Source organism: Petaurus breviceps, unplaced genomic scaffold (genome assembly GCF_028583685.1).
Source record: "Petaurus breviceps papuanus isolate PSGF00001 unplaced genomic scaffold, PetGlider_PUasm1.0 90895, whole genome shotgun sequence".
NCBI lineage: Eukaryota > Metazoa > Chordata > Mammalia > Diprotodontia > Petauridae > Petaurus > Petaurus breviceps.
The window spans coordinates 27,291,950-27,315,471 of record NW_027187372.1 but is presented as its reverse complement, the minus strand read 5'-3'; the positions used below and the strand labels follow the sequence as shown (position 1 = coordinate 27,315,471).

General features: G+C 42.8%; 1 long non-coding RNA gene across 1 annotated transcript; it reads left to right on the top strand.

The window, feature by feature from the left end:
- Positions 1–13,293: 13,293 nt before the first annotated feature.
- LOC138150927 (uncharacterized) lies at positions 13,294–14,084 on the top strand. Its single transcript, XR_011165692.1, has 2 exons — positions 13,294–13,408; positions 13,715–14,084. It is a non-coding gene; the product is annotated as an uncharacterized lncRNA (long non-coding RNA).
- Positions 14,085–23,522: the final 9,438 nt, after the last annotated feature.

Genomic DNA, 23,522 nt, shown 5'->3' with positions numbered 1-23,522 from the left:
TATTCCTACTGTATTTTTGTCAAGTAAGGGACATGAAAGATCTTGGGGCCGAATGTAAGGGTTATGGGATTTAAAGATCTTCCATGCCCCGTAGGACTTGCTGATGTAGCAGGAAGGGGCGGAGCAAGAGGAAGCGGAAGCCAAGCTAGCGTTCCTGCGTTGGCTGGTGGTGGTGGTGACGGCAGCAGCAGCAGAGGCAGTGGCAGCGCGAAGCCCTTTTTGAGTTAGGACTGCTAAGGACTTTCTGCTAAGGACTCCTGCTGAGGACTGCCAGGGGCCGGAGCTGCTGGGAGCGCGCTTCCAGGACGCTGGGTGGTTGCTGTGTGTGGGGAGAGGAGGACCTTTGCCTGAGGTAGCCTGTTCTGTTTTAAAGGCTTGAAAATGTGGGTGCTTTCTACTTTATCTACCTGTGCCAATATCATAACTACTCTGATGGCTTTCACTTTCTGGTTTTGGGACTCAGTCTTTTGGTATCTTAATAAATTTTCTAGTTTATTTCCTCATATGGCAAACATGACGTATTTTGTAATGGATAATTATATCAGCATATTTGTAATCTCTATAGGCATTGTGAATATGGCATTGCTGATACAGTATTTCCCTCCTAACTATTTTCCCCGTTTACACTTTTCTCTCTCCTTTCATGTTATCCTTCCTGACCAGTGTTTTGCTTCTGATCACCATCTCCCTCACTCTGCCCTCCCTTCTATCACTCTGCCCCCCCCTTTCTTTCCCATTTCCCATCCTATTTCCCTAGAGGGTAAAATAAATTCCTGTACCCAACTGAGTGTGTATATCATTCCCTCCCTGAGCCATATTCAGTGAGAATAAGGTTCAAACAATGCTCACCTCCTCCTTTTTTTCCCTCTGCTGTGATAGATCTTTTGCACCTCTTCATGTGATATAATTTACCCTATTCTGCCTCCCTCTTTTCTCTTCTCCCACTACAATCCTTTTTTCACCCCTTAACATTTTTTTACATTATCACATCAAAATCAACTTATAACCACACTCTCTATGTATATTCCTTCTAACTTTTCTAAGAAAAATACAGTTCTCAAGAGTTACACATATCATCTTCCCACGTAGGGATGTAAACACTTTAACCTTATTGAGTAATATGGGGTTTTTTCCCCCTATTTGCTTTTTTATGTTTCTCTTGAGTCTTGTATTTGAAGATCAAATTTTCTGTTCAGTTCTAGTCTTTTCATCAGGAAAGTTTGAAAGTCCCCTATTTCATTGAATATCCACCTTTTCCCTTGAAAGATTATATTAATTTTTGCTGGTTAGTTGATTCTTGGTTGTTATTCAAGTTCCTTTGACTCCTAGAATATCACATTCCAAGCCCTCCAATTCTTTAATGTTAAAGCTGCCAAGTCCTGTGTAATTCTGACTATGGCTCCTTGATATTTGAATTGTTTATTTCTGGCTGCTTGTAGTATTTTCTCCTTGACCTAATAGTTCTGGAATTTGTTTACAGTATCCCTTGGAATCTATATTTTGGTATCTCAGGAAGTAATCAGTGGATTCTTTTGGTTACTATTTTACCCTCTGGTTCTAGGATATCAGGGCAGTTTTCCTTGATAATTTCTTGAAAGATGCTATCCAGGCTCTTTTTTTTTTTATCATGGCTTTCAGGTAGTTTAATAATTCTTAAATTATCTCTCCTGGATCTAGTTACCAGATCACTTGTTTTGCCAATAAAGTATTTCACATTTTCTTCTATTTTTTCATTCTTTTGACTTATTTGACTGACTTTTGATGTCTCATAGAGTCATTAGCTTCCACTTGCCCAATTCTAATTTTTAAGGAATTATTTTCTTGGGCGGCTAGGTGGCCCAGTCAATAGAACACTGGCCCTGGAGTCAGGAGGACCTGAGTTCAAATGTGACCTCAGACACTTAACACAAGAACTAGCCATGTGACCTTGCGCAAGTCACTTAACCCCAACTGCCCTCCAAAAAAAAAAAGGGAATTATTTTCTTCAGTTAGTTTTTATACCTCCTTTTCCATTTGGTCAATACTATTTTTTAAGGAATTTTTTTCTTCAGTTAATTTTTGTCCTTCCTTTTCCAAGCTGTTGACTCTCTCTTGCATTACTCTCATTTTTTCCCCCAATTTTTCTCCTGCTTCTCTTATTTGTTTTTAAAAAAATCTTTTTTGAGCTCTTTCAAGGAGGCTTTTTGAGCTTGAGACCAATTCATCTTCCCTGTTGAGGCTTCACATGTAGGCAATCTGATGTTGTTGTCATCTTCTGAGTTTTCACCAGCTTTCTGATCTGGGGCCTTGGGTGCTGGTGACTTGCACAGTGTGCTGCAGTACCCTGGCCTAGTCTCACCCATCATGCCAGGGTTCTCAGATTGGCAGTTTGTCTTCTGTGCTGGGGCTGGAGGCCTCACAGCTGCCTGTTCTGCCACTAACCTGCTGAGCCAGGACTAAAGGGCCTCAGTTGCTTATCTGTGCTGTGGTTAAGAGCCTCCCCCAGGCTTGCCTGAACATAGTCTGTGCTGGGATATACATCCCAAATGAGACAGACCTTTCCTAAAGTCCTTCTAAGTTATCTTACTCTGGAAAATTGTTTCACTCTCTCTTTTTGTAGGTTCTGCTGTTCAAGAATCCTTTTAGAGGCTTGATTTAACATTGTTTCTGAGAGAAACTGGGAAGAGCTCAGGCAACTTCCTGGCTTTTCTCTGCCATCTTCTCTAGTGCCCTTCTTCTATTAATTTTTTTCTAATTTATCCTCTACCAAGCTTATTTACATGTAGTTCTTAGCACATTGCCTGGCACCTAGTAAGAGCTTAATAAATATTGATTGACTTTCTGACTTGACTGTCTCATTTGGTATATACTGGTTGTATGACCTTGGTCATATCACCTCATCTCTCTGATAGGATCATAGCTTCAAGGGACCTTAGAGGTCATTTAGTCCACCCTTTCATTTTACGGAAGAGGCCACTGAGGCTCAGAGAGGTTATGACTTACCCAAAATTATATGTACAGTAAATTTTCTCCTGGGCACTCTCTCCTTTCTAGGTCTTCATGCCATTAGTCTCTCCTGGTTCTCCTACCTATGTGATTGCTCCTTCTCAGTCTTCTTTGCTGGATTTTCATCTAAGTCCTAACTTCCTCCTAACTGTACACTAATCACGGGTGTCCCACAAGGATCTGTCCTTCTCCCTTGATATGATTTTATTTAGTGATCTCATTAGCTCCTATGGGTTCATTTATCTTCTTGATATAAAAGATTCACAAATCTATTTGTCTAACTTCTCTCCTGAGCTCTGCTTTCATATCACCAACTGCCTCTTGGGCATCTCAGGCTAGATGTCCATAGCCATCTCAAATTCAACATGTACAAAATAGAATTCATTATCTTTCTCTCAAAATCTTTCCTTCTCCCAAATTTCCCTATCACTATTGAATGAATGAATGAAACATGTATTAAGTGCTTCCTATGTGGAAATCACTGTACTAAGTATTAGGGATACTAAAAGAAAAATAAGACAGTCCTTGATCTCAAAGATCCCACACCCCATTGGAGGAGACAACACATATGGTAGACTCCAACCATCCTACCATCCAAGCCTACAGCCTAGGGGTCAATATTGGCTTTGGACTCACACTTATATATCCAGTCTTTTTGCCAAATCTTGTAGTTTCTATCTTCATAACATTTCTTAATAAAATTATATTAATAATTTAAATATAATATAATTTGATTTATAATGTTAATATTATCATAATATACTGTGTAATATATTAGTAATAAAATTATATTAATAATTAATTTAAAATTTCTTAATTTCCTCTTCTCTTCATTCACACAGGTACTTAGTCACCACTCTGGTAAAGGCCCCATCACCTCACACTTGGACAGTTGGAATAGCCTTCTGGTTGCTCTCCCTGCCTCAAATATCTCCCCCCTTTAGTCCATCCTTCACTCAGCTGCTAAACTAATCTTCCTAAAGTGTAGGTCTGACTATGTCTCTTCTCCCTTTCTCTTTCCTCCTTGAAGGCAGGGAGGAATGTTCATTTTTGTCTTTGTATATACTCAGAGCCTAATACAGTCCCTGACTGGGATAAAGATTTCTAGTACTAATGTACTAGACCTGTGATTTCACTAATATAGGGAACTCCTAGATGAAAAACTCTACCAACTCAGGTTCTTCATAACCTTCTTCATAACTTGTAGTCTTAAAAGTTGCCTAGAGCACTGAAAGTTAAATGACTTACCCAGGGTCACACAGCCAGCATATGATAGAGTGGGATACAGGTCTTTGTAGCCTCTCTATCCATTATGCCAATAGTAATTTTAAGAATTATTTTTATTTCAATGGATCAATCAGTCAACATGAATCTCTTTATTAAGAGCCTATTGTATTAGGCTTTGGAGATTCAAAGATGAAGACAAGCAATTCCTGCCCTCAAGGAGGTTACATTCTATCTGGGAAAACAAGTATACACAGAAATAGACATAAAGTACACACTGAGGAATAATTTCAGATGGAGAAAGGGAGGTACTAGCAGCTCAGGGGAATCATTAGCCCTCCATTTTAGATATCAGGAAACTGAGGGCTTGAGAGGTAAAGTGACTTGCCCAGGAACATAAGATAATAAGAAGAAAAACTAGAATTTGAACTCAGATTCTTCGACTACAGATCTAGCATATTTTTCTACTGTACCATTCAGGAAAGGTCTCCCATGATATACAGCACTTGAGCTGAGCTCTGAAGGGAATCTAAGAGACTTGAAATAATCACCACACCACCCTTAGGGGACCTCATCTCCATTACCTTTTCCACCCTTATCATGTCCTTCGGAGGTTACACCAAGTACTTAAAATTTTGTTTTATTCATATCTTATTTTTTATATCACCTACATTTCCCAATAAATACCCACCCACGCAGACATCCTTTTTAATAACAAATTAAAAAAAGGGGGAAAAAAAGTTAAGCAAAACCAGCCAACACATCAACCAAGTCTGCCATTATGTATAATATTTCATATCCACACTCCCCAGTTCCCACTCTGCAAAGAAGGAAAGGAGGTACAATGTCATAACCTCTTTTTTGGAGCCAAGTTTGGTCATTATAATTTCACAGCATTAAGTTTTGATTGATGTGCTCTTGTTGCTATCTCCTCTACAATTATTGTGGTTATTATGTGTATTGAATTCCTATCTCTGCTTTGTCCCTCTGTGTCTTATAAGTCTTCCCATGTTTTTCTACATTCATCATATTTGTCATTCCTTACAAGTGGTTTTCCATTCCATTCATATATCACAGCTTATTTAGTTATATCCCAATTGATAGGCAAAGAATCTGTTCTTTGCTACTGAAAAATTTACTATAAATATATTGGTGTAGTGCATGTGTGTGTGTGTTTATGTGTGTGTGTATGTGTGTGTGTGTGTAAAATCATCGACCTCCTAGGGGTATATGCCTAATAGTGGGATATCTAGTTCAAAGGGAATGGTCAGTTAATCTGACCATGTTTTTTTTTTAGCATAATTCTAAATTGTTTTCTAAAATGGTTGGGTCATGGGTCACATCAATTGGGGGAGGGCTAAACAAGTGGTGTATCATAGAGATGGAATACAATAATATCATACTATAAGAAGGGATGAGCACAAAAAAAAAGAAATGATGAGCAAGTTGATTTCAGAAAAACCTAGAAAGACTTATAGAACTAATGCAAAGTGAAGTGAGCAGAACCAGGAGAACACTATACACAGTAATAGCAATATTGTTATGATGATCAACTGTGAATGATTTAGTTCTTCTCAGCAATACAATACAAAGAATTCATAACAAAAAAAAAACACTATCCACATCCAGAGAAAGAACTGGTGGAGCCTGAATGCAGATCAAAGCATATGATTTTTCACTTTCCTTATTTTTTCCATGGTTTTGTTTTCTTTTGGTCTGCTTCTTCTTTCATAACACGATTGCACATATGTAACCTATATTAAACTGATTACCATCTTAGGAAGGGTGGAAATGAGGGAGGAAAGGAGAAAATTTGGAACTCAAAAATTTTTTTAATTGAATATTTAAAAATTTAAAATTTAAAAATCTAAAAATTAGGGGCAGCTAGGTGGCACAGTGAATAGAGTACTGGCCCTGGAGTCAGGAGGACCTGAGTTCAAATCTGAGCTTGGACAGTTAACACTTACTACTAGCCATGTGACCTTGCGCAAGTCACTTAACCCCAACTGCCCTGCCTTCCCCCCTCCAAAAAGCAAAAAATAAAAAGAAATTAAAATTAAAAATCTAATTGGGGAAAAATAAAATATTATTAAAAATAAAAATACAATATGAAAAATTTCTTTAAAAAAATAAAATAGTGGTGTAGTTAATTTGTTAACAGTTTGTTAATGTGCTTGTCTTTCCATAGTCTCTTCAACACTGACTATTCCCCTGGAGGCTGATGGAGAAAACATGAGGTCCTGAGGAGAGCAGGCCCAGCCAAGACCTAGAAAACCCAGGGATCTTAGTATCCTGCCAACTGACCTTTTCAACCCAATTCAATTCAACTCAATAACTATCCAATAAGATGATGGATTGGGAGTAGAAAGACAATGTCTAGAAAAGACAAGATAGTTCCATATCATAGAACTTAGAGGTACCATATCAGGTTGGGGGAGAGGGGGGAATTATTCAAATTAAAGTAAATGGATGAACTCTCCTTTACCTGAGCATGTGATTTCTTGGACCTATCATTACCAAGCACTATGCTCTGAGCAGGACCTTCAGCACCGGGATAAGACCCATAATCAGACAAGTACAATACTCCAAATACATGATAATGCCATAGAAAGGTACAAAACAAATTAAAACATACAATTCAAGGAAGGGAAACAGTCCTTAGGGACGAGGGGGGGGCACCCAAACTTCTTACTCTTTCTCTGTGGCCTTGCCCCCAATTAACCCCTTGCTCTTTTGGGTCAGGTGGCATGGGCACAGTTGGGTGACCCTGTCTCACTGGATTGAAGGTCCTCCAGAGGGAAACCAGAAAAGGCTGCTTTTCTGGCTTCCAACTACCCCAGGGCATATTTCCATGAGCATCACTGGGTTCCACACTGGAGCCACCCTAGTAATCTCCCTAATCTAGCCTCCAGTCAACCCTGAGCATTTCTCTCCCAGTAATGACCCCCACCCCACTCCCACCCAAATAACAGTACTTGTACTCACTGACAACATTGCCACCAGTGAGACTGCCTCATTGGCTGCTGGGCTTTGTTGAGGTTCATGACTGGGTGTCTGTTTGCAAAGAGCTGGCACCCAGGGCAGCCAACAGCACTGACGTCTCCCAGGCCCTGCTCCATGGCCTGGCCATAGGCCCACATGTCCCCACACACGTATACTAGTCTGGCTTGGATTCCGCCCAGTTCCTCTATGGTTACCAAAACTGCTGCCTGGGAGATGGGGAAAGGAGAAGCTCACCCCACCCACCCCCTTAGGTGCCTTTGGAGCAACAAATGGCCATTTCTGAGAAGGCTCCAGCCAAGCAGTGGGCCAGGTAGTCATGGAGACCAGGTTCTTGGGGCAGGTCCATTTCCGTCTTCCCAGAATACACTGTATTTGTGTCTCCACTAAAAAGGCTCCTGACTTGTCCTAACCTGCTCTCCCAAGTCTGGCCCCTCAAGGCAGCTTCAGCCTTTCCCTCTCTCCTACCCTAGGTATTGGGTGCCTGCAGGCCACATAGAGCTGAGATCTGGGCTGGGAAAAGTTCTTCCATAATAATAACAAATGAATGCCCAGTCCTTTGTCTTCACTGGGGATCTCCTAGGCAGTTTCTCAAGGAGGGAAGATGGGTTTCATGGGATCCACCCACACTGCTTTACCCAATGGACAGGAATTTGTTTGGTGGCTGCCTGGAGCAAAGGAGACAATCTGTGGCCAGGTTGCTGCAGCCAATGTTATCTTGTTCTGGATATGAAGCTAAGGTTTTAGATGCCTTTAGATGCGATCATAGAAAGAATGCTAGACCTGGAACCAGGAGGCACAGGTCAAATCCAGCCCCTGGCATTTACAAGCAAATCATGGCTTCTAAAACTCCACCTGGCTCTAAATCAATGACTCTGTGAAAGGACAATCTCACTAATCTGTGAAACAGTTAACACCTCTACCCATCACAGGGATGCTGTGCCAATCAAATGAGATGCTATTTGGGCAGTAATGTATAAAGCCTCAAGACACTATAGAGATAACAAAGTGTTATTGAGGGGTGAATAAAAGCTGGATCTAAAGTCAGGTAACTTGGATTCAGTCCTATCTGTGATACTTACTAGTGATGGGGCAAATCGCATCATCTCTCGCTCTTAAAGCCCGGGGTGGTGTGGTCGATAGAGTAGATAGGGTGCTGGGCCTTGAGTCAGGAAGAACTGAGTTCAAATCCCACCTCAGACAGTTACTGGTTCATGACTTTCAGAGTGTTTAGCCCCAGGTTCCTCATCTTAAAAGGAGGATGATAACAGTATCTACCTTGCAGAGTTGGTGCAAGGATCACATAAAATAATTTTTGTAAAGAGCTCAGCTGAGTGCCCAGCACATAGTAGGTGCTATTGTTCCATCCCTTCCTCTATCAATGTCCTCATCTATACAATAAGCAGCTAGATGGATCAGTGGATAGATACAGTGGCGGGTTGGCAGTCAGACAAATTCATCTTCCTGAGTCCAAATTTGACCTCAGACATGTACTAGCTGTGTGACCCTGGGCAAGTCACTTAACCATATTTGTCTCAGTTTCCTCAGAAGTGAAATCAGCTGGAGAAGGGAATGACAAACCACTCCAGTATTTTTGCCAAGAAAACTCAAAATATGGTCACCAAGAGTTGGACACAATTGAAAAAAAATGACTGAACTGATCTACAAAATGAGAATAGTAACTTGAACTATTACCTAATTTTAAAAATGAATATCAAATGAGATGATATGTGTTAATATAGATCAACACTTTTATATAACTATTAAGCACTTTGCAATCTTCTTAACTTTTCATCTTCCTGATGCCAGGAGCTCAGCTGCATATCATCCACTCCACATTTAGCAAAAGTTACATGATCCTGTTAGATGTCTTTTTATACATGTATTTGCTTTGCTAGAGTGAAACATATTATCCAGCTGTTATCCATTTTGTCAGGTTTCTTTTTTGGACTTGTCCCATGATTTCATTGATGTAGGGAGCTCCCAGAGAGAAAACAGATGTAGGTCTGCTCCTTCTCTGCCACTTATAGTCCTACTAGTAAGTCACTGAGGAAGGGGCTGCTAGGTGGCGCAGTGACCCGAGGAGTCAGGAGGACCTCAGTTCAAATTCGGCCTCAGACACTTAACACAAAAAACTAGCTGTGTGATCTTGGGCAAGTTGCTTAACTCCAATTTCCCTATCTTCCCCCCTCCAAAAAGCAAAAAAAAAAAAAAGTCACTGAGGGGCAATGAGAGGTTATGTGACTTTCCCATAGCCCTGTGTCACAGGCAGAACTTGAATCCTGCTCTTTCTGCCATTTCAGATGCCAGCTCTCTATTCACTAAATCACAATACTTCTCATTCATTGTTAGTTATTATTCTATTGTAATCAATCAGCAAACATTTTAAAACACCTACTATATGCCATGTACTATATAGTAGTAGTAGTAGTATGCCATTATACACAGGTCAATAATTATTACAGTATAAGGACTATGAAGACTTTTTACAGGGATAGGAAAATCAGAGAGGGTCTTTCTTCAACATGATGAAACTTACTAAAATCCAATAGGACATAGTATAACAGTGTTTATGATTATACTGTTTTGAGCACACCATGGGTTAAAGGATATTCCTACGATAAAACATGATGGTCCATAGAATGAAAGCCTAATTAGTATGGTCAGCTGGTCCCACACCAATATTAAAAGTGGTTCTACTGTACAAGGATGATCTCAACATGCTATCTTTTCCCCGGGGTAGATTACTGATGGTGAAGACTGCTCTCAAGTGATACCATCCAGCCCCTCTAGGGACAAAAAAGAAGGGTCAACTGAGGTTATATGGACTCTGGAGAGTCTCCAGAGAAATGGAAAGACCTGGGGTAGAGAGAGGGACAACATCAGGAAAATGGAAAAGGACTTCTCAAAGAGAGACTGAAAGAAACATTAAGAGCTAGAGGTCAGGAGCAAGAGACAGGAAAACAGAGAACCCAAGGAGCAGCTAGGTGGTACAGTGAATAGAGCACCAGCCCTGCAGTCAGGAGGACCTGAGTTCAAATGTGGCCTCAGACACTTACACACAAAAAAACTAGCCATGTGACCTTGGGCAAGTCACTTAATCCCAATTGCCCTCCAAAAAGCAAAAAAAAAGTAAAAAAATAAAAAAGAAATAAAACAGAGAGCCCGGTATAGAGAAAGCAAGGGCTGCAGAGACTTAGTCTATATACATCTTGTGGTGGCAAACATCCTGGCAACTATGGCAGCATGATCAGTCTTTGAGCCAGGGACAGCGAGTTTCACAGGCTCAAAAGTCCTCAACCAAGTTCTGCTGTAGCTATAAAGTAGTCAAGGCACACAAAATTAACCAGTCTTCTAATTAGGTTATTTTTAGAATATAATCTACTTGAAGGCAGGAAATATCTGTCATTTTTTTTGTATTCATATTTCCATTCCTTAGTACAGGGACTGGACTTGTGATTTCAATAGTATAGGGAACCCCCAGTGAAGAAACTCTTACTCTTTAAGATAGATTCTTTCCCTGGGACAGTGGTCTAGACTCTAGACTCTACAGCATTTCTTGGCAACAGTAAAAGGTTTCTGAACTTGCAATAACCAAAAATTAATTCAAAATCAAACATGTAATGAATCTGAGGTGTTTCTAGCAGTGCAACTTCACTGCAACCTTGGTTCTGAATACAAAGGGGAGGCTAGGTGGTGCAGTGAATAGAGCACCAGCCCTGCAGTCAGGAGAAGCTGAGTTTAAATTTGGCCTCAGACATTTGACATATTAACTACCGGTAGCATGAGTGACCCTGGGCAAGTCACTTAACACTAATTGCCTTGCCTTCCCCCCTCCAAAAAAAAAAGCTTCTGAATACAAAGCATGTATATGCCCTCAGACCAACCAATACCAACTCACACTGCCAAAATACAAAAAGGGGTCTCAGGTGGAAAGAGTTCAAGAAGCCTTGGTCTAGAGCACTAAGAAATTTAGTGACTTGCCCAGGGTAATAGTCAGTATGTGTCAGAGACAGAGTTTGAACTCAGGTCTTCCTGGCTTCAAAACTAGCTCTGTATTCACTTTACCAAGATGAGCATATGAATAAGAATTTAGGATCATTGTTCCATTCCCTAAAGGCAGGGACTGTGCATAAGCTTTCATTTAATTCAATGCTTGTATTAAATGTCTACTATTTGCAAGGCACTTTGCTTCAAACTGAGGATGTAACAAATGAGTGATTGTCTATCAACTCTTCCTTCTACCCCATTGTGTTTATGAGAGCCTAGACCAGGAGGTGACCTGGGATGAGGCATTATCTGGAGGGAGCCAGGTTTTTATGGGGAGAAGATGAAAAGAGCTGAAAGAAAGAGATTTCAGATGAAGAGAAGTTTGCTAAAAGTAGACCTGAAATTGAGGGAGAGAGGGTTCAAAGGGCTCAGTGGACCAGTGGAGGACAGAGGCCTAGGATGAGGAAGAAATAGGGTGAACTGAACAGGGTTAAGAATGTAGGGAGAGGAAAAGGACCCACAAATATATTTATAGCAGTTCTTTTTGTGGTGGCAAAGAATTAAAAATTGAGGGGATGCCCATCAATTGGGGAATGACTGAACAAGTTGTGGTATATGGATGTAATGGAATACTATTGTGCTATAAGAAATGATGAGCAGGCAGATTTCAGGAAAACCTGGGAAGACTTACATGAACTGATGCAAAGTGAAGTGAGCAGAACCAGGAGAACATTGTACACAGTAACAGCAACATTGTTCAGTGATCAACTATGACAGACTTAGCTCTTCTCAGCAATAATCTACAACAATTCCAAAAGACTTGTGATGTAAAATGCTATCTATATCCATAGAAAGAACTGATGGAGTCTGAATGCAGATTGAAGCATACTATTTTCACTTTTGGGGTTTTTTTTTTGTTTTTTTTTCTCATGGTTTTCCACTTTTGTTCTGATTCTTCTTTTACAACATGACTAATGTGGAAACATGTTTAGCATGATTATACATGTATAATCTATATAACATTGCTTGTTGTCTTGGGAAGGGGAAAGGGAGAAAAATTTAGAACTTAAAAATTTATAAAAATGAATGTTGAAAACTATATTTACATATAATTGGGAAAAAATAAAATACTATTAAGGAGAAAAAAGAATATAGGGATAAGTATCAAGGACACAGAGGATTCACACTACACAGACAACAATTCTGAATCACAGGGATAAGGGGACACAGGATATAGGAGTCTGCTAGGCATAGGACAGGGAAAGCAGATCAGGGTATTCAGGGCTAGAGAAGGAAGTATGCGTGGTCATGGGTGGCCCAGAAGGTTTTGTGAAGGAGGCTGCATCATGCTGGAAGTACAAAATTCAGTCACCTCACTTTGGGGAGAAGAAAACAAGTGTGTTCCCATGTCCCTATGTTCCCTAGTCCAGCTTGTCCCCATATGGCTAGGACTAATGTGCTGAAAATATAGGGAAGCAGATTTGGGTTTTATACAGGGGGCTCAAACTTCTTGGCGCAGTTTTAAGCTAATGTAGTGCTAAAGAGACTAAGACTTCAGGAGGCTAGGTGGCACAGTGAATAGAGTACTGACCCTGGAGTCAGGAGCACTGGAGTTCAAATCCGGCCTCAGAGGCTTGACACACTTACTAGCCATGTGACTTTGGGCAAGTCATTTAACCCCAATTGCCCTCCAAAAATAAAAGAGAGACTAAGACTTTTGGGACACCCTGAAGAAAGACATGATTAGAGCTGTAACTGGTTGCAATGTTTAGGTAACGAACTCCCCATTCACTAGAAGTACCAAACTAGAAGTCACATGAATGAAGTTTTAGGATGTTACAGAGGAGATACTTGCACTAGGTGGGAGCCTGGCTTGGAAAATCTCTAAAGGTCTTTCAATCAATCAAAAAACATTTACTAAGTGCCTACTATGAACCAGGTACTGAGCTAGATCCTGGGATGCAAGGACAAATACACAACAGTCCCCACCCTCGAAGGCCCCTCCAACCCTGAGATTTTAGCATCTTTTATCCTCCAACTCATCCAGCATATCACTGGGCACGCCATAAATATTTGCTGCCTAATTAACTAGAAGTGACTCAGTAAGAAAGATGATGCCAGATGGATAAAAGGTCAGGAGGACACTAGGAACAGACAAGGCAGACAACAGGTCATGGGACTGAGCTTAGTCATCTCTCACTCCTAAAGGGTAGGTGCTATCTTCTCCCATCTATTGGTACCTCTCTTTCTGAACCAAACAGCAATGAGCACCCCAAGGACAACAGATAACTTAAGGACCCAGGATATATTTCTTCCCTTTCTCAGAAAATGAGGTGTTCTTAAGACCCTCCTGCCTCTCTTCAAATTCCACCTCCTCATGCCCCAATTCCATGGCCCCAGCTTCTTCCTGATATCAATCTTCTATATCACACCCCCCCAACCTCAGATCCCTACCCCCCTCTCCTTCCACCGGCCCATCCCAACCAAAATCACTGTCATTCCCCTCTCTAAACAGATGCTACAACTAGAACACGGAAGTGTTGAGGAGCTTGACTTGGGCAATCCAAAGGCAGGATTAATCATAGAACCCCAGCTTCCACATTCAAAATTCAGCCAGAACCATGGAGTGACAAGACATGTAAGGAGTGGCACGGTTAGATTCTGTTCTGTGGGCTTCCCTAACTGTCAAAGAACAACTGGAGAGGTGCCTCAGTTCCTACTCCCCCTCATCCACCCTACGGCTCAGGGAGAGCTGGGATATGTACTCGAGGGCAAAAGGGTCGGACTCAGGACACAAAACTCTAGTGTCGCTGGAACCAGATGAAAATGCAACTGGAAGATCTTCAACAAAATAAATAAATAAAAATATGATACAACATAATGCTAATTTGTGGTTTTCTAAGTCAATTAATCTCCCCAGTCTCCATTTCCTCATCTGTAAAATGGGGATAATAATTAGTACCTATGTCACTGTGAGGGCCCAAAGAAGTTAACATGTAAAGTGCTTTGTAAATTCTAACCAGTTGTATCAATGCCAGTTAATATTCTTAAAAACAGGGGCCCTCCCCCCAAACACCATAAGGTTTTCACTGCTCTATACCCCGGGAATATCTCAGTCACTTTGCACTGGTTGAGAAATCCCTGGTACAAGACTGGCAAGAGTGTAACCCCAGTACCTGCTATGTAAGAGCAGCACAGCTCAATGGTGGGGGACCTGAATCACCTGCCAGGACCGCCCACTCCCTCCTCCCGCCCTCCCAGAGGCTCTGCCCAACCTGTCCAACAGGTGTGCCTGGCTCCAGGCCAACCGTGCCCGACTCATTTACGGGAAAGGGAGGATGTAAACAGAGGCCAAGGGGCCAGTCGAAGGACAAAGGCACTAGGAACACCAAGTCTGAAGGGGCAAACTGCGGTCTTATTTGTGCCTTGGCTCAGCCAGCTGATGAAGAGCAGATAACACTGAAAAGGTCCAGGATCCCCAGAGGCAGAGGGCCCTGGGGTGTGGAGACTCAGGGTGGGCACAAACTGTCCCCATGGCATCTAGATGTCCCTTTTCTGGGCTGCCATGGAGGGGATTTTCAGCTATTTCAATTCAGTTCAACTAATGTTTATTCAAGGATCTCTACTTTGTGCCAGATGTTACAAGCACAGAGATGACAGGGAAAGCCCCTGCCTTCACTGAGCTTACAGTTCCCTCCAACCTGAAATTCTGTGATCTTGTTTCCTCTATAGAAACCCCTGCTGGGCATCTTGTGGGGCCTCTCCTTAAGTCACTGCTCAGCTGACTTGGTCTGTGCCTGAGAAACAGTCAGGGTAGCAAAGAAAGCATGAGCTGAGTCATTAGGCCAGCCTTTGATTTGTGGCAGGAGGCTAGGGAGTTTAGATTTCATTTTCCTGATCTGGGAGTCCAGAGAAAGCAAAGGAGATTGGAGTGGCCATAAAGAAACTAAGCCATACAGAGTTAGTAGTGCCAGCAAGATGCAGAAAAAGCTCTGTGCCAAGAATTGAGGGACTAGAATTTGTGGGTCACTGTAGAAAACACTTCTGTATCTGCCCCCAGGATCTGGGTTCGAGTCCTGGTTATGGAAATCATTTGAATACTCGGCCCTCAGTTTTCTCATATATAAAATGAGGTATTTGGATTTGATGAACGGGAAGGCCCTATCTAGGAAATCTCCGAAATTGTGAAACCAGAACCTCAGGGCTCTGATATTTGCCAGTCATGTAACCCTGGATAAGTAACTTCAACTAGGACTCTGTTTCCTCATCTGCAAAATGGATATAAATATACCTGGCCTGCCTCCCTCCACCAGGCTGTTGTTTTGAAAGCCCTGTAGAAATGTGAATTGCTGGTGGTGTTGTGAGGGTCAGAGGAGCGAGAGATATATGAAAAAGATTTGGAAAACACGAAAGAGATTTGGAAACGGTAAAGCAATATATAGACATTATGATGATTTTTGCCAGGTGAGGCAAATCTAACCAGGCCCCATAGGGCAGTAGGCATTGAAGGGATCGAGGCCTAGGGATTTCTGAGACTTGGGGCCTTAAAAAAACTTTAGACATCTCTTCGTACACTGACCCCTTTCTATCTTTCCACTTTTCTTGTGTGCTGTACCCCTAACTCAGCAATCCAGTTTTTTTCTATTCCTCAAACAAGACACTCAGTTCTAGGGATTTTCACAGCCATCCTCCAGGCCAGGAATTCTCCCCTCTCTTCTCTACTTCCTGGCTTCCTTCAGGTCTCCACTTTCTGCAAGAAGCCTTTTCCAATCCCCTTTTTACTAGTACTTTCTCTCTGTGATTATTTCTAGTTTATCTGATAGTGACCTTGCCTATGCACAACTGTTTGCATGTAGACTCTCCCATTAGACTGTGAGCTCTGTAAGAGCAGAGACTGTCTTTTACCTTCCTTTGCATTTCTAGTTCTTAGCACACAGTGCCTAGCACATAGCAAGTACCTGATAAAAATCCTAGTTGACTGACTGAAAAGTAATGGGCTCTTAGACAAGCACTGTCTTGGGATCTTCATCTTTAGAGTGTGGGATACAACATTCTGTTCTCAATGTTCCTTCCAGCTCTCTAGGGGAAGAATCTCTTGCCCTATTTCAGAAGCAAAGGAATAATTAAACCTCCTGGGCACAGGTGGCCCATGACCTCCAACAAGACCAGAGTCATCAGCTGGGCACACCTCCTTCATTGCCAGCTGTTAACAGTGGTGCCCATGGAAGACATGTCCTCAGCCACAAACTGTCTTAGTCTCAGCACCTGGGCACGCAGCCCAAACTAGTGATTGTAACCTAGTCATCCATTTAAACTGCTTGTCACCCTTCCCTTCCTCTGACTGTTCCTGGGTCCATCCACAGAATCATGGAAGCAGAGGCTTAGATCTGGAAAGGACCTTCAGAGGCGAGCCAATTAATCCAATCCCACCTCTTCATTTAAAGATGAGGAATCTTAGGTTTTAGGGAAAAGAAATGATTTGCCCAGAACTAGTAAGTGCCTGAGGTTGGACCCAAGGCCAAGTCTGCCTGCCTCCAAGTTCAGGGTTCTATCCCATCTATACCATGCTAGTGTCCCTGGGCTGAGGGTCTCTCCGACTAACGAGGGGGCCACATCCCAGGCACCTGAGAGGATGTCTACAAGGAAGCCTCTGATTCTGTTCAGGGGAGGTGAGAGCTAAGAGTCTAGGAGGATACTGCTATCATCACAGGTTCACAGAATTTGAGATGGGAAGATCCTCAGAGATCATCTAGTTCAACTCTCTCCTTAACAGATGTGGAAACTGAGGCTCAGAGGGATGAAGTGGCTTGGGAGGGTTCTCAGAGGTCATTAGCTCCAAGTCCCTTATTTAACAGATGGGGAAACTGAGTCCCAGAGAGATTAAGTGATTTGCCCAAGGTCATACAGGTCAAAGAACTGGGAACCAGCCCAGGTCTGACCCTAAATCTAGCTCCCTTTCTACTTGGCCACCATATCTTTTGATCTCTAATTTTGGGGGATATACTTGACCTCCAGGGTGTGTGCAGCCAGGTCCATGTTACATGGAGAAGGTGGAAGGTGAGCACACTCAAGCCCTCCCAAAGCCTCCCTCTCATCTATCAGTTACTTCTATATTGCAAGACGGGGAGATTCAGCACCATCTGTCAGAAAGAGCCCTGAATTTGGGGTCACAGGATCTAGGCTTTCTTGTCCCAGACTTGAGAGTCGACGGAAGGCAGAAGGGACCGAAGGGACCACAGAAGGTCTTAGCACATGCAGTTGGGTGGGGGCAGCTAGGTGGTGCAGTAAATAGAGGACTGGCCCTGGAGTCAAGAGGACCTGAATTCAAATGCGGCCTCAGACACTTAACACAAAAACCAGCCACGTGACCTTGGGCAAGTCACTTAACCCCAATTGCCCTCCAAAAAGCAAAAAAGACAAACAAACCATGTAGTTGGGTGGAAGTTAATTGTGGCAAAAACCCTGGCCTGAAACTCCTGAGAGCTGAATTTGTATGTCAAAGTAGAAAAGATCACTGGGTCTGGAGATAGAGAATCTAGATTCAAGTACTGACTGCCACCTACTTCAGGTATGATCTTAGATAAGTCACTCCCAGTACCTTTGGGTATGCTTCTTCATCTGCAAAATAAAAGTTAGTAAAAAAAAAAAATTCCCATCCCCCACCCCACCCCTCAGTCCTAAATTCTAAGATGCTGTGAGAGTTGGAGGCTGGTAGGTTTGGAATCCGACTTTAAGTAAATTGGCTTGGAAAACCCCTCAAGTCTCAGCATTCAACATTCAGTAGGTATTTTATTAAGCACCTAGAGTATGCAACAAATCCTATCTCTTGCACCTCAATGATTTTATGAAGCTTGGCCTCAGTAGGTCAAAGGACTTGAACCTGGGTATCTCGGGATTCTAAGTCTGGTGCTTTTTCCACTCTTGCCAATTCATGTCCCTGTGACTGGGCTTCAGGACTTGGCTTCTGACGCTATTAGGATCCGAGGCACTCCTGGTCCACAATTGCTTTCCTCTAGGCCAGGACCCTTTCAAGGGGCTGGGGGCAGAGAGAGGTTGCTGTCTGCCTGGGGTGAGAGCAGAAGCAGCTCCCGCCCATCTGCCTGCTGGCCAGCCTGCCAGGCAGAACAGCGGCTGGTTAAACATTTGCTCAGCTCAGTGAGGTAATCAGATCCTCTGGGGAGAGAGATGAACTGGGCTGGTAAACAAGCCCAGCCTGAACCACCAGAGCTGACATCACCCATCCCCGAGGCTCTCTCCAGGCTACCCCCAGGGGCAGGCTGCCCCCAAGCCTGGTCTGCCTCAGAGCTGGGGGTAAGGAGAAGGGAGAGAGAGAGATGGGGGCAATGCTTTCTCTGTCTAAGTCTCATTCCTGTCCCTTGCCTGTACCTGAATGACTTTTCCAGAGAGCTGGGGGACCAAAAGGAGAAAGGACTTCCTAGTATTCAAAGATCTCCATGATCTGACCTTACTTAAACTTTCTTTTCTAGCCTCATCTTCTACTTTGATGGAGTCAGAACCAGTAATTTCATCAGTGAGGGAGCCCCAAAGTGTAGAAATCCCCTCTGTCAATGCCTATTTATAACTCCTCAGTAACTTCTTATCCAGAGAGTTGTCCAAGGCACTGAGAAGTCATGACTTACTTACTGACACACAACTAGGAGTCAGAGGCAGAATTTGAACCCAGATCACTACTCTTAGGGTAAAGGAGAAGGAACCTTAAAGATCATTCTAGACCAGACCTAGACTATTTTAGAGAGGAAAGACACTGAGTGTCAGAAGGGTAAAGTGATTTGTCTGAGGTCACATGGTCAGCAAGTTAAGAGCTAAGGATGTCCACGGAGGTCCTCACATGCCAAATCCACAATCTCTACATAGGTATTCTATGCTCTAGCCAAACTGGGTTATTCCCCATTTTAGAATTCATTCATTTGTCCACACAGCAACCATTTGGTAAGTACCTACTAGGTGCCAGTTAATGGGCTAGGTACTGGAGTTACAAATACAAAAACAAATTAATCATTGCTCTCAAAGAGCTCATAACACTCCACTGGAGGAAAACAATGGAAACAGAAAGAAAAACAAAATACATGCAAAGTTCTATGATTACAAAGTATTTGGGGGTACTAGTAACTATAGGGATTAGGCCAAGCTTCCTATAGGAGGTGGCCCTTGAGCTGAGCTTTGAAGGAATCCAAGCATTCCACCAGTGTGATGAGGGAAGGCACAGTAGGTATGGGGAGCCAGTCCATGCAAAGAGATGGGAATAGACCAGAGATGGAGAAATAATGTCATTTCAGTGATGGAAAGGAATCCTTAAGAGCTCTGATTAATGAAATGACTACCCAGGATTCCAGGGAACTGATGATGAAACCCTCTGCCCACCTGCTGACAGAGACATAATGAATGGACTGTAGAATGAGCCATATATTTTTTTAGGCATGGCCAAGGCAAGAGTTTGTTTTGTTTGACTATGCATATTTATTGCAAGAGTTTTGTGGGTTTTTTTCAATGAAGGAAAGTAGGAGGGAGAAAAATAGATTTTTGTTCATTCACATAAATTAAATTAAATTGGGAGGGGAAGGAATCAGAGATCATTTAATACAGGGGTGGGAACCTCCTCATTTTACAGAAAGAAATCTGCCTTGAATTTTCCTGACTCTACACCTTTTAGCTTCATGAAATTTCTTCATCCCAGGATGACCATTCCTACCTGTTGAAATGCTACTTATTCCCCAGAGTCCAGTCCAAATGCCACTTCCTCATGAAATCTTCCTGGATTTCACATCCAACTAGAAGCAATTTCCCCCTCCTATGAGCTCTCTATGAACAGTACTTACTGTACTTATGGTACTTATGCCGGATTAATGTGCTAACCAGGGTGGGGTACCTGTGGCCTTCTAGGTCCTCAAGTGTGGTCTTTTGACTGAGTCCAAGTTTTACAGAACAAATCCTTTTATTAAGGGGATTCGATTTGTTCTGTATAGTTTGGATTCAATCAAAAGGTGGCACTTGAGGGCCTAGAGGGCCACATATGGCCTCGAGGCCACAGGTTCTCTCCACCCCTGTAAATTAAACTTTTAAAATAATCCCTGATTTTCCAGATGAGAAAACTAAGACCCAGAAAGATGAGATGATTTCTCTAAGATTGCTTTACAAGAGCAGAATTAGAACCTGAACCCAGCTCCTGACTCTGAATTCCACATTCTTTCCCTCACCCCACACTGCTACTGTTTTATATAATAGTTACATGTTTTGTCTCACTCCTTAGACTAAACTCTTCCTCTTAGTTGCAACCTTCTTTAGTGTAAACCTCTTAGCACCTAGTAGTATACATTATTACATTACACATTGTAGTAAGTGGATAGAATTAAGAAATAGGCAGTAAATCATTTGGGGGGGGAAGCATGAAAATATGGAGAAGACTTAGGGTGGAAGAGAGTTCTCTATGTACAGTTGATGTGGTATGGGCTCTGGGAGCCCCCTCCGAGCTCTCCTTGAGTCCTTGAGGCACAGGCTCTGGGAACCTCCCTTGCACTCTTGATTGAATCATCTCATTTGATGAGGCAGGTCTGTTGCTAGACTTCCCACCCTAGTGGATGGCCTAGCCCACCCAGGTGGCTTCCCACCCTTAATTACTCATTGACCTTATTAACTCCTCCTGAAGACCCTCCCCAAACTCCTCCTCTAGACCACCCCTAGATTCCTTCCACAACCTTCAGTATAGAAGAGCCCATCACACCATGTGGTGTGAGAGAGTCATAGAATGACCTAGCACATACTTATTATGTGTCTAATGCAAGCGAACTTTTAATAAATTTTAATTTTCTTTGGCTGAGAAGACTCGAGTCTAATTCATTCGGCAGGACCCGACGTGTTGGTATTTTGGGGTCTCCAGAACAACCCTAACCCTCTTAGTGGGTAACCTCTTCACAATGATGTTAGACATTCAAAATGTGTAGTAAAAGACGTCAACACAGTCTGAAGACCTGGTTTCTAATCTCACCTGTTCCACTCACAAGTCACAAGTGACCTTGGGCAAAGTCACCTCTCTGAGCCCCAATTTGCCCACTGGCCGAAGGAGGACAAATAATCCTAGCCACATAGACCTAGCGGCGCAGATCAATTGTATTCAGAGGACCTGACTTTGAATGCAGACCCCTCCACAGTGACCTTCAACAAGTTGCTACCACTCAAAGACAGCCTTAGTCTCCACAGACAAAGAATGGGGCAATAATATGTACACTCCCAGTCTAAAGGAGGGGGTGGTTGGGAAGAAAGCACTTATCTAAATGTGATCTCTCTTTATTATGTGAAAACCCTAGACAAAGGTACTATCTAACTTTTATTATGCAAACCAACAGCTCGGGGCCCATAGGACTTGCTGACCTTCCAGCTCTAAATCCTAGAATTCTATGAACTGATTGCCACAGGAAACACTTCCACAGAGCTTCCTTTTCTAGTCCCCAACCTCAGCCTTACCCATCGGCCACAGAATGGGACCAAGGGACCAGTCACCATGAAAAGACCCCAAGTAAACCACAGGGGTTCACCAGGTGTGAGTGTAGGTCGAAGTGGGAGTCGAGTAGGGAGAGAATAATGCATGGTGGGAATTGTAGTTTTCTAGGGCAGTACCTTTCTTTGGGTGCTGGGCCCAGGGGGTGGGGGTGGGGTTTTCAAGTCTCGGTTAAGCAGGTGTTAAGGGGTGGAGCAAACCCAAGCTGAGTCAGGCTGTTCAGGGTGTTGGTTATTGGACGAGTTCCAGAGTTGACATGAAGGTTCCAGTAACGGGCGGTCAAGCTGGGCTAATTGCTGCTCTGGCTACTCTGGGCTGACCTTGCCCCATACTCACTGGAAGCCCAGTAGGGAGGGGAGGGCAGGAGCTAGGGGCACCAGGGAAGAGAAGGGACAACTACCTAGAATCCTTCCGACCACAACTACTGGCCAACACAACTACCCTTCCCCCACATTCCCCACCCCCCTCAGCCATAGTCCAGCTACAATTTAAAATGCAAAGTTGAGTATTCAAACCAATCCTTACATTTTCTAAGGGCTAGCCCTAATTTATTCCTTCTTCCTTAGGATTCCGGGTTGGTTTGGACCTCAGAAATCAACAGGCCCAACCTGTTTATTTTACTATTTTTAAAAATAAATTTATTAAAATTAATATTTTACTATTGAGAAAACAGTGAAGACTCAGAAGTTAAGTAACTGAAGGCCACACAGCTAGTGACAGGGGAAAGATTTGTTTGTTTTGCTTTTTTTTTTGGAGGGCAACTGAGGTTAAGTGACTTGCCCAGGGTCACACCGCTAGTTTTTTTTTGTGTTAAGTGTCTGAGGCCGGATTTGAACTCAGGTCCTCCTGACTCCAGGGCAGGTGCTCTGTGCCACCTAGGGAAAAGATTTGAACCAAGATTTCTGAGTCCAGATACAGTCATCTTTTAGTCACTCCAGCCTTGGCTAGCTAGCTAGCTGGCTTTCAACTAAGATTCCCTTCTAAAATGGTAGCTGGTGTTTAAGGTTGACTCTTTAAAGGACTATGGGCTCCCTCTACCTCTTTCTGAGGATGTGCCCCCAACCATGCTCTTACCATTAGCCCATCCTTGAGCATGTATCCTTCCCCCCCTCCCACACACCCTTTCCCTTGACCCCTGCCCCCCACCCAACTTTCCACCTCTGTTGTTGTTCTGGGAACAACAGCAACCAAATCTACTGGAAACGGTCTGTCATCTGACTTCCCTGGGGGTCCACTCCCCTACCTTGCCATCCCTGGGAACTCCCCAAACCAAAACATCCTAACCGATTTCCTAAAGACTTTCTAGGTATTACCCTCCCACTATAGGAATGCAAACTCCCTGAGGACAGGGGCTATCTTTTCTTTCTGTATTTGTGTCTGGGCATTGTAGTAAGCGCCAACCAACTAGAGAGCCCTTACAAAGTGTTTTTTTTCATCCATCCATTCATTCATTCATCCCAGGTACGAAGCCCTTTCCATTCCCCACCTAAAGCTGGCACCTTCCCTCTGATAATACCTCCAACTTAACCCATACTCATCTGGTTTGTAAATACTGTTTGACTGGTTGTCTCCCCATTAGAGTGTGACTTCTTTGAGGGCAGGGAGTGGTTCTTCCTTTCTTTGTATCCCCAGTGCTCTTCACTGTGCCTGGCACAAAGTGGATATTTAGTAAATAATCTAATAAATAATAAAATAAAATAAATGCGTCATAGTAACAACAAAGTAAAGAAACACTTGTTGACTTGCTTGTAGACCCACAGATGACAATAGAAAAAAAACTTAGGTTATTCTTCTTGGGTTAAAAATGAAA